Here is a 14,023-nt window from a genome sequence, read left to right on the forward strand (position 1 = left end):
AGTAATGGATGGGGGATAACTTCTGATAATCATGTCAAATTTATCAAATTACACAAAAGGAAAAATGACTTTTAACTTTCAATGTCAGGCTTAAAATAAAATCTTTCACTTAAAATGCAGTCCTGTGTTCACGGAGACTACACATTTTCCTAAATGTTGCAAATAAATTTAACATTTTAAAAAGATGTCAATTAATTCATTCCAAAGAATTACAGGTGTTTAGATCCCAAGCCAATGCTTTTGCTTGACAATCGGAATTGGTTCATGGAGTATTATTTTAGGCCAGCTAAATCTAATGACCTTTCTGCTCTCCAAGTTTCAAGCCACAGATTTCAGGAACAGAGACCAGTGAAATGTGTATCCTACATTCCAGCAGGCAAAGTAGCAAGGAGATTTTCCTGTGGCTAGTAAAGACCATGTTTCTTAATAAGAAAATGACTGTTTGAACACTCGAATACATCAAGTCATTTCCTGGCCGTGCTTTACATGTGGCTTTCTGTTATTATCGGAAACATTGCTTCCTTGATACCTCTGGCCTTCATCTCCATCTGCATTAGAAATCTTTGGGCAAGCTCTTCCTCCATCAGGAAATTTAGCTCCTTTCTTCACATTTTCATCAAACTGATTGTTGAAAGAGAACAGAGGACATACGAAAAGGGAGAGTTAATCAAAAAGGAAACTTCCACCAAGGAAACAGAAAGATATCTTTACTGTTTTCATTTTGATATCGGTCTCTGTGCCCCAAGGTGTCACCTGTCAGTGCTTTTTGTTTACAGTCTGTAGCATCACAGAATGGGGCCACTCTCCCCTTTCCTGTCATCAGTCCTTTATAGATTAGCTTATCATTTCTCCATGTAATCTCTAGCATTGCTTTTCTGTGAAACAGGACTGAGAAACAATAAAGGAGAGGAGAATAGATAAGCAGAGATTATATCTGTAGATATATCTTCTCTCCACTTTTATTTTTTACCAGCTCTGTTTTTAGTGTTTGACTTCCTTCCTCTTAAAAACCTTGACTTTATTCCTCCTAAGAGACCCCAGTTTATATCCAATGCAGTTTATAAAAGGTGTACGTTCCAGTAAAGATAACTAGCAAGGGCCATCCAAAACTAATTGAAAGGCTAATATACATGGAAATGGATGGATAGAGCTTTTTCTTCACATATATCCTTTAATACATCAATTAAATTTATGCTGTGATAATTACTCTTCAGTTCAGTTCAGTTCAGTTGCTCAGTCATGTCTGACTCTTTGTGACCCCACGAATCACAGCACACCAGGCCTCCATGTCCATCACCAACTCCCGGAGTTCACTCAGACTCACGTCCATCGAGTCAGTGATGCCATCCAGCCATCTCATCCTCTGTTGTCCCCTTCTCCTCCTGCCACCAATCCCTCCGAGCATCAGAGTCTTTTCCAATGAGTCAACTCTTTGCATGAGGTGGCCGAAGTACTGGAGTTTCAGCTTTAGCATCATTCCTTCCAAAGAACACCCAGGGCTGATCTCCTTCAGAATGGACTGGTTGGATCTCCTTGCAGTCCAAGGGACTCTCAAGAGTCTTCTCCAACACCACACTTCAAAAGCATCAATTCTTCTGTGCTCAGCCTTCTTGACAGTCCAACTCTCACATCCATACATGACCACTGGGAAAACCATAGCCTTGACTAGACGGACCTTAGTCGGCAAAGTAATGTCTCTGTTTTTGAATATGCTATCTAGGTTGGTCATTACTTTTCTTCCAAGGAGTAAGCATCTTTTAATTTCATGGCTGCAGTCACCATCTGCAGCAATTTTGGAGCCCCCCAAAATAAAGTCTGACACTGTTTCCACTGTTTCCCCATCTATTTCCCATGAGATGTAAACATAAACAGAACAAATTATACAGACAGCTTACACTTTCCTAGATGGAGTTAGTAATAAATTCCAATTCAGATATCACACAGGGAAGGAGTGTGCTGTAATGGAAAGACTATTGGACTAGGCGAATTGGCAAGTGAAACCCAAGGTCATCATTTCTCTCTAGGGATCTGCAGTGAACCACACTGAGCCCCTCGCAAATCCATATGGGGGGACCCTAACCCCCAATGTAACTATATTTGGAGGAGGGGTCTTTAAAGAGTTAATTAAAGTTTTAAAAAGTCATAAAGATGGGGCCTTAATCTAATATGACTTGTGTCCTGATAGGAAGAAGAAGAGACATCAGGAATGATCATGCATAAAAGACTTTTTGAGGATACAGCTACAGAGCCACCTGCAATATGAGGAGAGAGAGGTCTCAGGAGAAACCAACCCTGCCTGCTCCTTAAACATGAACAACCAGCTTCCAGAACTGTGAGAAAATACACTTCTGTTGTTGATGCCATACAGCCTATGCCTTTGTAATAGTACTTTGTACTTTGTAATGGTAGTCCTAGAAAACTAACACTGTACCTTTAGCAAATCACTTAAAGTTTTCAACCACAACCAATTTCTACCCTCTTACTTCTGACAATTTTTGGTCCATATATTCTTGAGCTCTTTTCCAGTTAATGTTTCCTCTGCCTGTGTCTTAAATTGTTGGGCTGTGGCGGGGATGGGCTCCAGAGCTTCTCTTCTCAGTCTTTATTTGTTCTCAACAATCTTGTCCACTCCTTCATCTTCAGTAACCACCCATTTGCTAATCGATCGCTATACCAATTTTCCAGCCCATAGTGTTTTTTAAATTTCAGCTTTATTGAGCAATAATCGACATAAAATTGTAAGATACTTAAAGTGTGGTCATTTGAAATTTGATTATACATTGTGAAAGGATTCCCCCCACTAATTACTTCATTCGTCAACTCATTCTCTTCTCTCTCTTTTTCCTTTTTGAATGAGAATCTTTAGTTCTACTTTCTTAGCAAACCTCAGTTGTACAAATACCATGTTATCAACTACAGTCACCATGTTATACATTAGATCCTCGGGTCTTATTCACCTTATAGCTGAAAGTTTGCACCCTTTTACCAACCTCTCCTGACTTCTGCCCAGCGTACCTCCTGGCAGTCACTTTTCTACTCTCTGTTTCTATGAGTTTGACTTTTTAAAAAAGAATCACTCCATATCTGAATGATACCTTGCAGTATTTGTCTTCCTATGCCTGACATTTCACTTGGCATAAACCTCATAGACCTCAAGGTCCTTTCATGTTGTCACATATGGCAGAATTTCTTGCTTTTATATGGCAGAGTAATATCAAATATGTATGTGTGAGAGTTTATCTATTTATGAATGTATATGAGGAAAATCTATTTCATTTGTTTGTATTTTGTGGTATATTAAGTGATACATTGATACATTTAGTTACAGATGTTTTAAGTATATTAATGATTTGAAAATTTTGACCCATGATTCTACAGTCTTGCTGGGAAAGCACTAATGCTGGAATTTTACCTTCTCTTCAAATAGTTTTTATTTTTTAAGTTCCAGTGCTTTTCTTGCAAAATTTACTTAGAATCCATTGATTCTTGTATTCCTAAAAATCTTCCCAGAGTCACAATTTCCAGATTCTACTCCAGCATTATCCTTTTCAAATTTTACTCAGTATTTTCATAATATTTGAATAGTGCTGACTTCTTGACCTCTTCTCCACATAGACTTGCCTGAGTTAATAAAATAATGAATTGTATTTGGACAAGATCTTGGAGGTTATCTCAGAGCAATTCCATCTCTAGTTACATGACTTTCCTGTCTTGGCGTGAACAATTTTCAGGGACTTGGCATTCTCCATTATCTAAAGAAACCCTTTTCAGAGTTGAAAAGTTTTTCTCTTACTACTCCAAAATCTCTGTGTTACCAACATCTAGATGTCTTAACATCTAGAATTTTCTACCATAGCAAAAACCGATTGTCTGTAAGGCAATACTTCTAATGTTTAAAATTAACTCAAGCAATTAAGATAATGGATTTGAAATGTTAGTCACCATGATTTTCCTCACTTCTGCTATTTTTGCAAATATTCAATTAATGCAATTAATTAATACACACCATTTGATGTTTGTGTTTCATTTTTATATTTTCCCAACACACAAGACCTTTCAATGTCAAGATGATATTGTTTTATGTAGATGAGACTCCCTGTCACTGTTGTACATTCTGAACTAAAAGTCCTTAGTTCTCAAGTGGGTCCCCTTATCTAGCTTTATGGTTTGGCCACAGCCTGGCTGCTATCCTTGGCTACTAAGTGATGATACTGGAACTAAAACCCCTGGCACAGTCATTAAGCTCAGCATCTAGATTTTGTGACAAATGTTAGGTTCCAATTTCAAAGATAGGTTCAAATTAAACTTCTCTTAATTCAGGGCTCCTCAATTTGTAGCTAGCTTTCTGAAACCAAGTGAGAACTTACCAGTTACATTTAAGTTTCTACTTTATGACCTCCCTAGCTAAGGTAATTTTGAATCATAATCCTAGTTTCAAAAAAAGTACATATATCTTTAGCCAAGTTTGATTAAAACATGAAATGGGATCCAATCTTGTGACAAACCAGTGGCTAACTTTCTACTGATCTACAAGACACTCTTAATCATTAATGCAATGCAAAGTTTTATAATCTGGCACATCTTTGCCCAATAACTCTAGAATTCTAGGCTCTTTAAAAATTTTTATAAAACTACTGTAACAGTAAAAATGTCTTGCCTAGAGAAATTCCATTATATCTGATTTATAACCCTAATCAAGCAATCAAGCAGTGAGTGAATTTAGTGTACTATAATTTGTTTTAGTGAAAAAAAGTTATTTTCCTTATTAATAGACTACTGTCTGTCTTCTCTTAATATTACAACCTCTTGCCTTTCACTGCTGATCTTCTTGCTTAAGGAATATCTACAAATCCTTTAATATCGTTCCTATTATATTTTTACAAGTCTCAGTTTGTTCTGAACTGTATTCTTACACATGCTATTCTTAGAGGTGCATGCCACTCTTTCTTGTTTCTTTTCAGGGATTTTCCATCCATCTGTGGTACATCTTCTTTGAAAGGATTATCTTTGATGAATCTGATACATTTTAAATATCTATACTTTCTTATACTATCCTGAAAGCCAACACTAGTGTTTTGGATCAGAGGCAAAATATTATCATGTATAGCAATAACTGGATTAGTTCTCCATGCCCTATTACTTCTTCATGATTGTAGCAATTGGGCAAAATGATCATATGGTAATACATGCAAAGGATTTTTCATACTATAGAAGAGGAAGTCCAAAACTATGAATGTGTAACTTTATTTGAGTTACACAGTACTCCTCTGTTCCTGAGACAGGGAAAGAAATCTTCCTTCCATAATGGCTTAAAATTTTTCACAAAGTAAAAGGACAGCTCAGGGTTTTATCCTTTCAAATGTAAACAAACATCAAGAAGGTAAATCCTTTAAATCTCTCTGAGATGGCTCACTTTTCAGTCATCTTTTAACCTTTCAAGATGTAGTCTTCAATTCAATTTGCAGTTTTCTTTTTTTCTGAATGACCTAATCATACAGAAACATGAAAACATTTGTTTCCCTACATTCCCCATGAGATCTCTAATCCCTGTTATAATAAAGGGAAATTCTAGTTAAGAAACAAATAGTAATATATATATCTTTTCATCATAAAATGTTGGAATAATTAAGGAGCAGATTTTTAATATGAAGAAATAAAGGATAATCAAAGGAAAGAGATATATCAGGTATATTTGGAAAGAGTAAGAGAATATACAGGTTGTACTCTTTGTCCAAATGAGATCTTTGCCTCCAAGGTTGTCATTTCCTGTGTTTGCAGATAACCATTTCTCACATCTCTCGGAGGTATGACTGTCCAAGTGGTTCATGTTGGGGCTAATTAATGGCTTAATGAGACATATGATGCTAGATCCTTCCCTAATTCTTCTTCACATCCCTTAGTATCTTATCAAGATTACTATGATCATCTCTCCTTTCTACCATTAAACCCATCCCCATTCTCCATATAGCAAGAAAAGAGGTTTTTTTAACATGCTGATATAGCCTTTACAAGATTCAATAATTCATTATTTTACTTAAAACACATTCTAAACTACCACATTTAGAATGCGGTTCAAATTTGTTAACTCTCCTCTCTTGATTTGTCTCTAGCATCATCTTTTCATCTTTCGTCACTATCTTCATCAGAGTGACCTGCTCTGAGATACTGAAAACAACAAAACAAAACCTTTCCACTTTAAGACATCTTCTATCAATTTGTTTTTCTGGAAATGTCCCTTCAGATGAGAACCAGGCCCACCCAATCTCCCCAAAATATCTTCTACTCCTCACCTATCAAATCACAACTTGCAGCAGATTTGACTAGTGATCCATGAACCAAAGCATGTATTCCCCTCTCCAAAACAGAGTTTCAAAAGGAAGCGGTGCATTTACCATCTCTCTTGCAGTAAGTACAGCCAAGTAACTAATTCTGGCAAAGGGAATATGAGTGAGCATGCCATGTCGTACATGAAGATTTAGCACCTGGATTCTGTACCATATGCCGCAAGTGGGTTGGATTTTGAATTCTCTTCTTGGGGAATGGGTATAGAGTAATATTTGATAGCGGAAGAAATGGCTAACTGTCCACCAAAAACACATTTCCATTTTTATATTATGAAGTTCAGATGAGAAGTACAAAACAGAGTTTCCCAGGTTTCCTTGCATCTAGCTGGGATCCTGTGACCATTTCTATTCAATGCAAGTTGAATAAATGAGATTTGGCTCACTTTCAAGACAGGCTTGTTAAATGTACCTGGATTTCTCTCTCACCTGCCTCTACTAATTTTTCTCCAGTTCAGCCAGCTAGAAGCCATATTTAGAAAATAGCAGAGACTCTCTCAATTTAGTTCAGAAAGCTGGCATGGAAGAGGATTGTTCTCCTGACAAATTCACTTGAACCCATGTTACAAGAACAAAAATTAAGTTTCAATATTATTGGAGCAATTATACATATGTATAAATTATGCATATTTAACATTTATTAAGTATTGCTTCCTCAGAGACCATTCCTATCTGTATAGTATCTATCAATGTCCAGTCACTTAGAAGATGGTCGGTAAATATTTTTAGGAGATCCAACCAGTCAATCCTAAAGGAAATCAGTCCTGAATATTCACTGGAAGGACTGATGCTGAAGCTGAAGCTCTAATACTGTGGCCACCTGCTGAGAAGAACTGATTCATTTGAAAAGACCCTGATGCTGAGAAAGATTGAAGGCAGGAGGAGAAGGGGACAACAGAGAATGAGAGGGCTGGATGGCATCAACAACATGATGGACATGAGTGTGAGTAGGCTCTGGAAGCTGGTGATGGACAGGGAAGTCTGGCGTGTTGCAATCCATGGGGTCGCAAAAGGTTGGAAATGACTGAGTGACTGAACTGAACTGAACTGAAATAATATATAATTAAAAAGAAAAAAAACAAAACAAAACAAGACTCTCATTTGAGTCTTGACCTCCAACATGATATTTCCTTTCCTAAAAATTTACCAAAGTAAATTCACAATTAAGATGTATTCTTACTCACCCCAATTTTTTTGTTATGTATGACCAGTTTCTATTTTCCTCTCAAATCCAATGTAACACACCTAAGTTATAACCTCTTCCTAATTTTATTTAGTCTGGATAGCTTCTCAGAAGTGTTACTGTGACACACAGAAACACAGTCATCATAGACAAGCAGGATTCCTGGAATTAGCAGGAAAATAAAAACCCTCCTGGAATTACCAACTCATTCTTTTGCTCTCTGAAGAAAATTAATGTAGTGTTAGGCTACAGATGAAGTGATGGTCCTTCTTTTAATATGATACACATTGAAGGTCATTGACCTCAATTTGACATTGACAATTTATTATTTGTTTCTTTATAAAAATATCTAGACTCTTTCTCACTTCACTCTGACTCAAGCCAACAATGAATTGGCCCCAGGCATTGGAAAATGGTTTTCTTTTTGTCTCTAGCACTGTATTTGGTTCAGTGCATTTCTAGAATCTAGCATCTACAGCATATGGGCTCAAAACTTTTCTAAAACTAAAAACGTATTAAATGAACAATATAGCTCAACATTATGGTGTGTTATTACATAAAACCTTAATTAATTTTAATCTAGAAACTTGTAAGATTTATTTTTCATTGCAGCAAAAATGCTTCTTTCAATAGATCTTCTATTTCAAGCCACATACAAGTTATCATGAACTTATCATCAGAGTTTAAATGATTAGGGTTGACAATGTGGCAGAATTCTTATAATTCAAGGTTTCAAAAGAAGAAAATCTTGTTATTGATTTTACTCAGTGTCTAAAACAATCATGAGTCTGAAGATGAATTAGTAAAATATGTAACAATAAATTAAAGACTTTTGTGGGATGTTCTAAGGGTTCTGGTAGAGCAGAAACATCATGGAAAGCATTCTTCAAATGCTTTTTGGTGATTTGTTTAAAGCTTTTCACTGGATATGAAGTCTTCATTTTTATACAATCCAACAAAATCTCCAAAAATATATAGTCCTAACAACAATTTCACAAAAACAAAAATCATTATCACATTTTGAGATAGCTATCTTTCAAGGGGAAAAAAAATCACTTCCTTGATAGGCCTGTGAAAGCTGATAAAGTCAGAGATTTACATGAGAATTTGCTAAATGCGAATATTCCAAATTTTTAGTGAAGTTCTGTGTAACATCTAACACCCAGTAGGTGATCAACTCTCTCAGTTTGCTTGAGACTGTTCATGAGGGCCTTATTCTTCTCACCTTGGCTAAACTTAAGATGTTTCTTCCTGACTCTTGGCCCCTGACCTCCCTTTTCTTAAGAGCATTTACTTTAGGAAACTTGGAGTTGTAAATCATTTTCTGCCCCTTTGTGATGTAAATCTTCTCACAGTCACTTGACAGTTTCACAACCCAGGGATGTCTCGTCTCCTTGATATAAATCATTTAATTATAAATCACCATGAGAGGTAGCTTGCTACCTCCTAGTTTCCATGGGAGGTAAGAGCCTAACTTCCACAAACCACCATTAGCAAACACAAATGACCTAACCCTATTAATCCATCTTCCCACTAATATTTTCCAATACCTTTCCACTAACTCACCCTAGAACTTAAGAACCTTTTTACCTTTGTTTCAGTGAAGTTGAGTTCAGTTTCTCTCTCCTATTGCAGTAGTCTTAAATAAGGTGTTCTTTGATTATTTAACTCCATCTGATGCATTTTCCCTTTAACAGGAGTTTTCCAGAGTTAGTACTGAAAATCCAAGTACCAGGAACCAGCTTAGACCCAGGCAAGCTGAAACAGCTAGGCTTGTTTATTTTTAGTACAACCCTTAAGCTCATTTATGGGTGTTTCTGAAGCCTGATTTTCTCCCAGAATAGTGTGAGTTGCCAATGACTATACTATTGTGTGTGGTGGTCTGCACACCATTATTCTGTTGGACAGAGTAGGTGCTCAGTAAATATTTGCAAATATTTGCCAACTAATAAATGGAGATTACTCAACAAGAATATAAACACACTAATGTTTCTGAGCCATTTGCCTTTATTGATGTATGCAGAATATAGGATGACCCTTGTTCACCTATCCATTCATTTAGTGACTCATTAATTTCTTCAGCTATAAATTCAACAAACAGATATTGACAACCTCCCATTTATTAACCTAACAAATTTGTCCTTGCCCTTTTAATAGTTCATAGCCCAGAAGGAGAAATAACAATGAATAAAAAAACAGAAAAATCAATGACAACATTATCACACACACACACACACACAATTTAATCTGTGAAAAGTCTTGTGTGATATGAAAAAATATCTTCCATTTTCACTCTTTATAACTTTTTAAAAGTCCTAAGATCTTTAAAGATGGAAGATTTGATTTAGTCACAGTTATGCAAATATTGTTACAAATATCATGTGGCGGTTTCATATATTCTTTTAATATACTAAACTGTTCAGTTAGAACATATCTATCTGCTGAGGCTTTTATACTGACAGCTATAACAATTTGGCATTTTAGGAAACCATTCCTGAATTTCAGAGAATTATTGGAAATGTTAAATAGTGAATTGAAATTCATATTTTAAAACATGAAAAGAAGAACATGAACATGAAGAGTCCTTTGGAGGAGCTTATCTTGTGAGCTAATAGCCCCACATGGCCAAACAGATGGAATTTTGCTACTGACATCAATTTTTCCTATCATTCTGGGAAACAAAAAGTGATTCCTATTCCAAGTAATACTGGAGAAAGACTGATATGGCCATATCTGACTAAGATTTGAGGGTGGTTATTGGTGCATAAATGACTTATTTGCCTTTCTTTTGACACAGCCGAATAGTTTAATGTGCATGCGTGCGTGCGTGTGTGTGTGTGTGTGTGTTTGACTTGAAAAGTGCTATTTTAAATGAGTATATCCAGTCAGAGCTGTTATGTTTTTGCTGTGGCTATTAGGGTAGAAATTACAGTGCTTAAAAGGCACTGAAAAAAAGTTTTCTAGTAATGCTTTTGAGTTCTCTGAGCCCAGTGTTGATTACTCGAGCATGCTTCATTCAGTTTCACAAAGATTCTTGAGCAGTTGCCAGAAAGGGGTAGACTGAACATTTGTGACATACTTCAGCAGAGGTGTCAGCTTACTCAGGATTCATGGTTCACAATGAACAAAATTCCTACATGCCTAAATAGTTGTTAGTTAAGTGGTACAAATTCATTATGTAGATGTGAAATTTGTGTGGGTTAGGACTGTTTTAATTGCAAATAACAAAACTCAACATGAACTGGTCTAATCAACAATCACAAATGAATTTACTGCCTTTATAACTTAGCCATCCGGATAAAGGATGCTAATGTAATGACACAGTGAATAAGTCACTAATCATCTATTGTTTTTTCTTGTCTTTTGCTCCATCTTCCATGGCACTAATGTTCATTTTCAGTTCTACATGGTGCCCCCAGGATCTTCTTTTACAAAGACTGTAGTTCTATATCTCATATTAACTCAGCAATTCATGCAGAGGAAGAAAGAGGCTACACCCTTGTGGCTTTCCTGGCTTGAACTGTGTTTTGGGTTCATCCTTAAACTGAATATCAAGTCCTTTGTGATGAGATGAATTGATTGGATTAAGTCTGCTCAGGCTCATTTCAACAATATTGCCGCTACACTGTTGGAACAAGCAAACTTCTCCAAAGGTAAATCAGGTACTTTTGATTGAAAGAGGGGGAAATAGATGTTTCCTATTCTAAAGGCAACCACTAGTCTAAATTCCCATACAATTTATACAAAGATTAGCTGTCAAATAGTCTCCTCCAACATGTCTCATAGACAGTGAAGTAATATCCTTGCAATGTTCTTTCATTTTCCACTTTATTGATCCTTTCCAGAAAGGACTCTAGGATTATTCTACTGAGTTTTCCATGCATCTTTTTTTCTAATCTGCTACTTTGTTTACACAAGGCTCTCCAGCCTCCTGTGCTATGTGTGTGCTAAGTCACCTTATTTGTGATTCTATGGATCCGTAGCTCATGAGGCTCCTCTGTCCTTGGGATTCTCCAAGCAAGAACACTAAAGTGGATTGTCATATGCTTCTCCAAGGGATCTTCTGGACCCAGCGATCTAACCTGGCTCTCTTATGTCTCTTGCATTGGAAGGGGCTTCTTTTCTACTAGTGCCATCTGGGAAGCCCTCTCCAACTTCTAAGCCTGTGCCAATTGTAAGATGCACATCAAATCCCTATTCTTTTATTTACCCACACAGAAGCATTAGGTGGGCTATCAGGTAGAACTTCAGTGACATATTATAACTGGGCTCTACACCATTAATCTAAGAAAAACTCTATTTCCTTTCCTTGAAGTGACAGGAACCAGTTTTTGTAAAATTTTCTCCTTGGAAAAGAGCAAATTCATTTTTACCCACACCAGGAAAAATATGCTCTTTTCATCAAAATGAACAGAATGTTTCTTTAAAGTGCTAAAAGAGAAAAGTAAAATTAATTTTAGTTTAACATTTATATTGTGTTATAATATTACCAATGTATGTCTTTGATGAGAATAGATGAACAGAGAAGGCCATAAATTAGTTATAAAGTCATGCTAACTCTACTCAGTTTTTCTATTTTCAGATTATTTAATTAAAGGGTAAGATGGTGGTAATAATAGCAAACACACATTTTTAGCATGTACTGTGTACCAAGCAGTGTCCAGCCATGTAATTTTTTTTTATTCCCTCAATAGCTCTATGAGATTGGCAATATTATTACCTACATTTTAAACAGAACTAAGTTACAGAGTACTCAAGCAATTTGCCCCACGAGGCACAGGCAGAGCTGGGTTGTGAATATGGACAGCTTGTCTTCAGAATCCATATTCTTTTTTCAACCTCAAACCCTATTCTACTATGGATTTGTTTCTGAGTTGGTAACCCAAAATGTGACTTAGTGACATGATGAAATGCACTGTCAGAAAGATGATTCTATTTATTTATTTTATTTTTTAGGTAAAGACCAGCAACAAGTCTATTCAGGGAGAATTTGACACTTTTTCTACTTCTATAATTCTAAGGAATACCAACTAGCTATTGTGCCCCACTCCATATGAGAAAGCTAAAACGGGACCATGAGTTTGTGAACGTCATGGGCTTTCAGACCTGTTACCCCAATCTCCTATCATTTTTACATCATTTCTGCGAGTCTTCCTTAGAGTTTCTATTTATTGTTTGGTGATGAAGACCTAAGTCATGGTTGAGAATTTTTGGAAAAAGGCAAAAAATCAATAGATAAGTCTTTTAAGAATTATTAAAATTTGACTGTTGTATGCCCTATACTAGAAACTAGAAATAAGTTAGCTTATATTACATATTCTTTAGATTTTCCATATGCATATCTGTTAATTTTATAGTATTGAAAATTTGAAAAACTTGGACAAATTTGTTTGGTTTTGGAAAGAAAGATTGAATCTTTATAGGAAAGCATTGAGTCTCATGATTTTTATGAAAAACAGACATTTCTATTAGACATAAGTATACCTTATTTAAGAGATAAATAAAACCTTCTGTGTTTATTTTTTCAATAATTTAGAAGCTAATTTTTAGCATATGATAAAATAACCTATGCATTTTATTTTATTTTTATTTTTTTAAGTATAAATTTATTTATTTTAATTGGAGGCTAATTACTTTACAATATTGTATTGATTTTGCCATACACTAACATGAATCTGCCACGGGTGCACACGTGTTCCCCATCCTGAACCCCCCTCACACCTCCCTCCCCATACCATCCTTCTGGGTCATCCCAGTGCACCAGCCCTGAGCATCCTGTACCATACATCGAATCTAGACTGGCGATTCATTTCACATATGATATTATACACGTTTCAATGCCATTCTTCCAAGTCATCCCCCACCCCTCGTCCTCTCCCACAGAGTCCAAAAGACTGTTCTAGACATCTGTATCTCTTTTACTGTCTCGCATATGGGGTCATTGTTACCATCTTTCTAAATTCCATATATATGCATTAGTATATTGTATTGGGTGTTGTTTTTGCTTTGGCTCCATCCCTTCATTCTTTCTGGAGTTATTTCTCCACTGATCTCCAGTAGCATATTGGGCACCTACCAACCTGGGGAGTTCATCTCTCAGTGTCCTATCTTTTTGCCTTTTCATACTGTTCATGGGGTTCTCAAGACAAGAATACTGAAGTGGTTTGCCATTCCCTTCTCCAGTGGACCACATTCTGTCAGACCTCTCCACCACGACCCGTCTATCTTGGGTGGCCCCACAGGCATGGCTTGGTTTCACTGAGTTAGACAAGGCTGTGGTCCTAGTGTGATTAGATTGACTGGTTTTCTGTGAGTATGGTTTCAGTGTGCCTGCCCTCTGATGCCCTCTTGCAACACCTACCATCTTACTTGGGGTTCTCTTTCCTTGGATGTGGCGTATCTCTTCAATATTGCATAGGTACCTGGAGTGTTAAGTCCATGAATCAAGGCAAATTGGAAGTGGTCAAATAGGAGATGGCAAGAACATTGACCGTCTAGG

The sequence above is a fragment of the Ovis canadensis genome, chromosome 8 (assembly GCF_042477335.2).
Source record: "Ovis canadensis isolate MfBH-ARS-UI-01 breed Bighorn chromosome 8, ARS-UI_OviCan_v2, whole genome shotgun sequence".
Taxonomy (NCBI): Eukaryota; Metazoa; Chordata; class Mammalia; order Artiodactyla; family Bovidae; genus Ovis; species Ovis canadensis.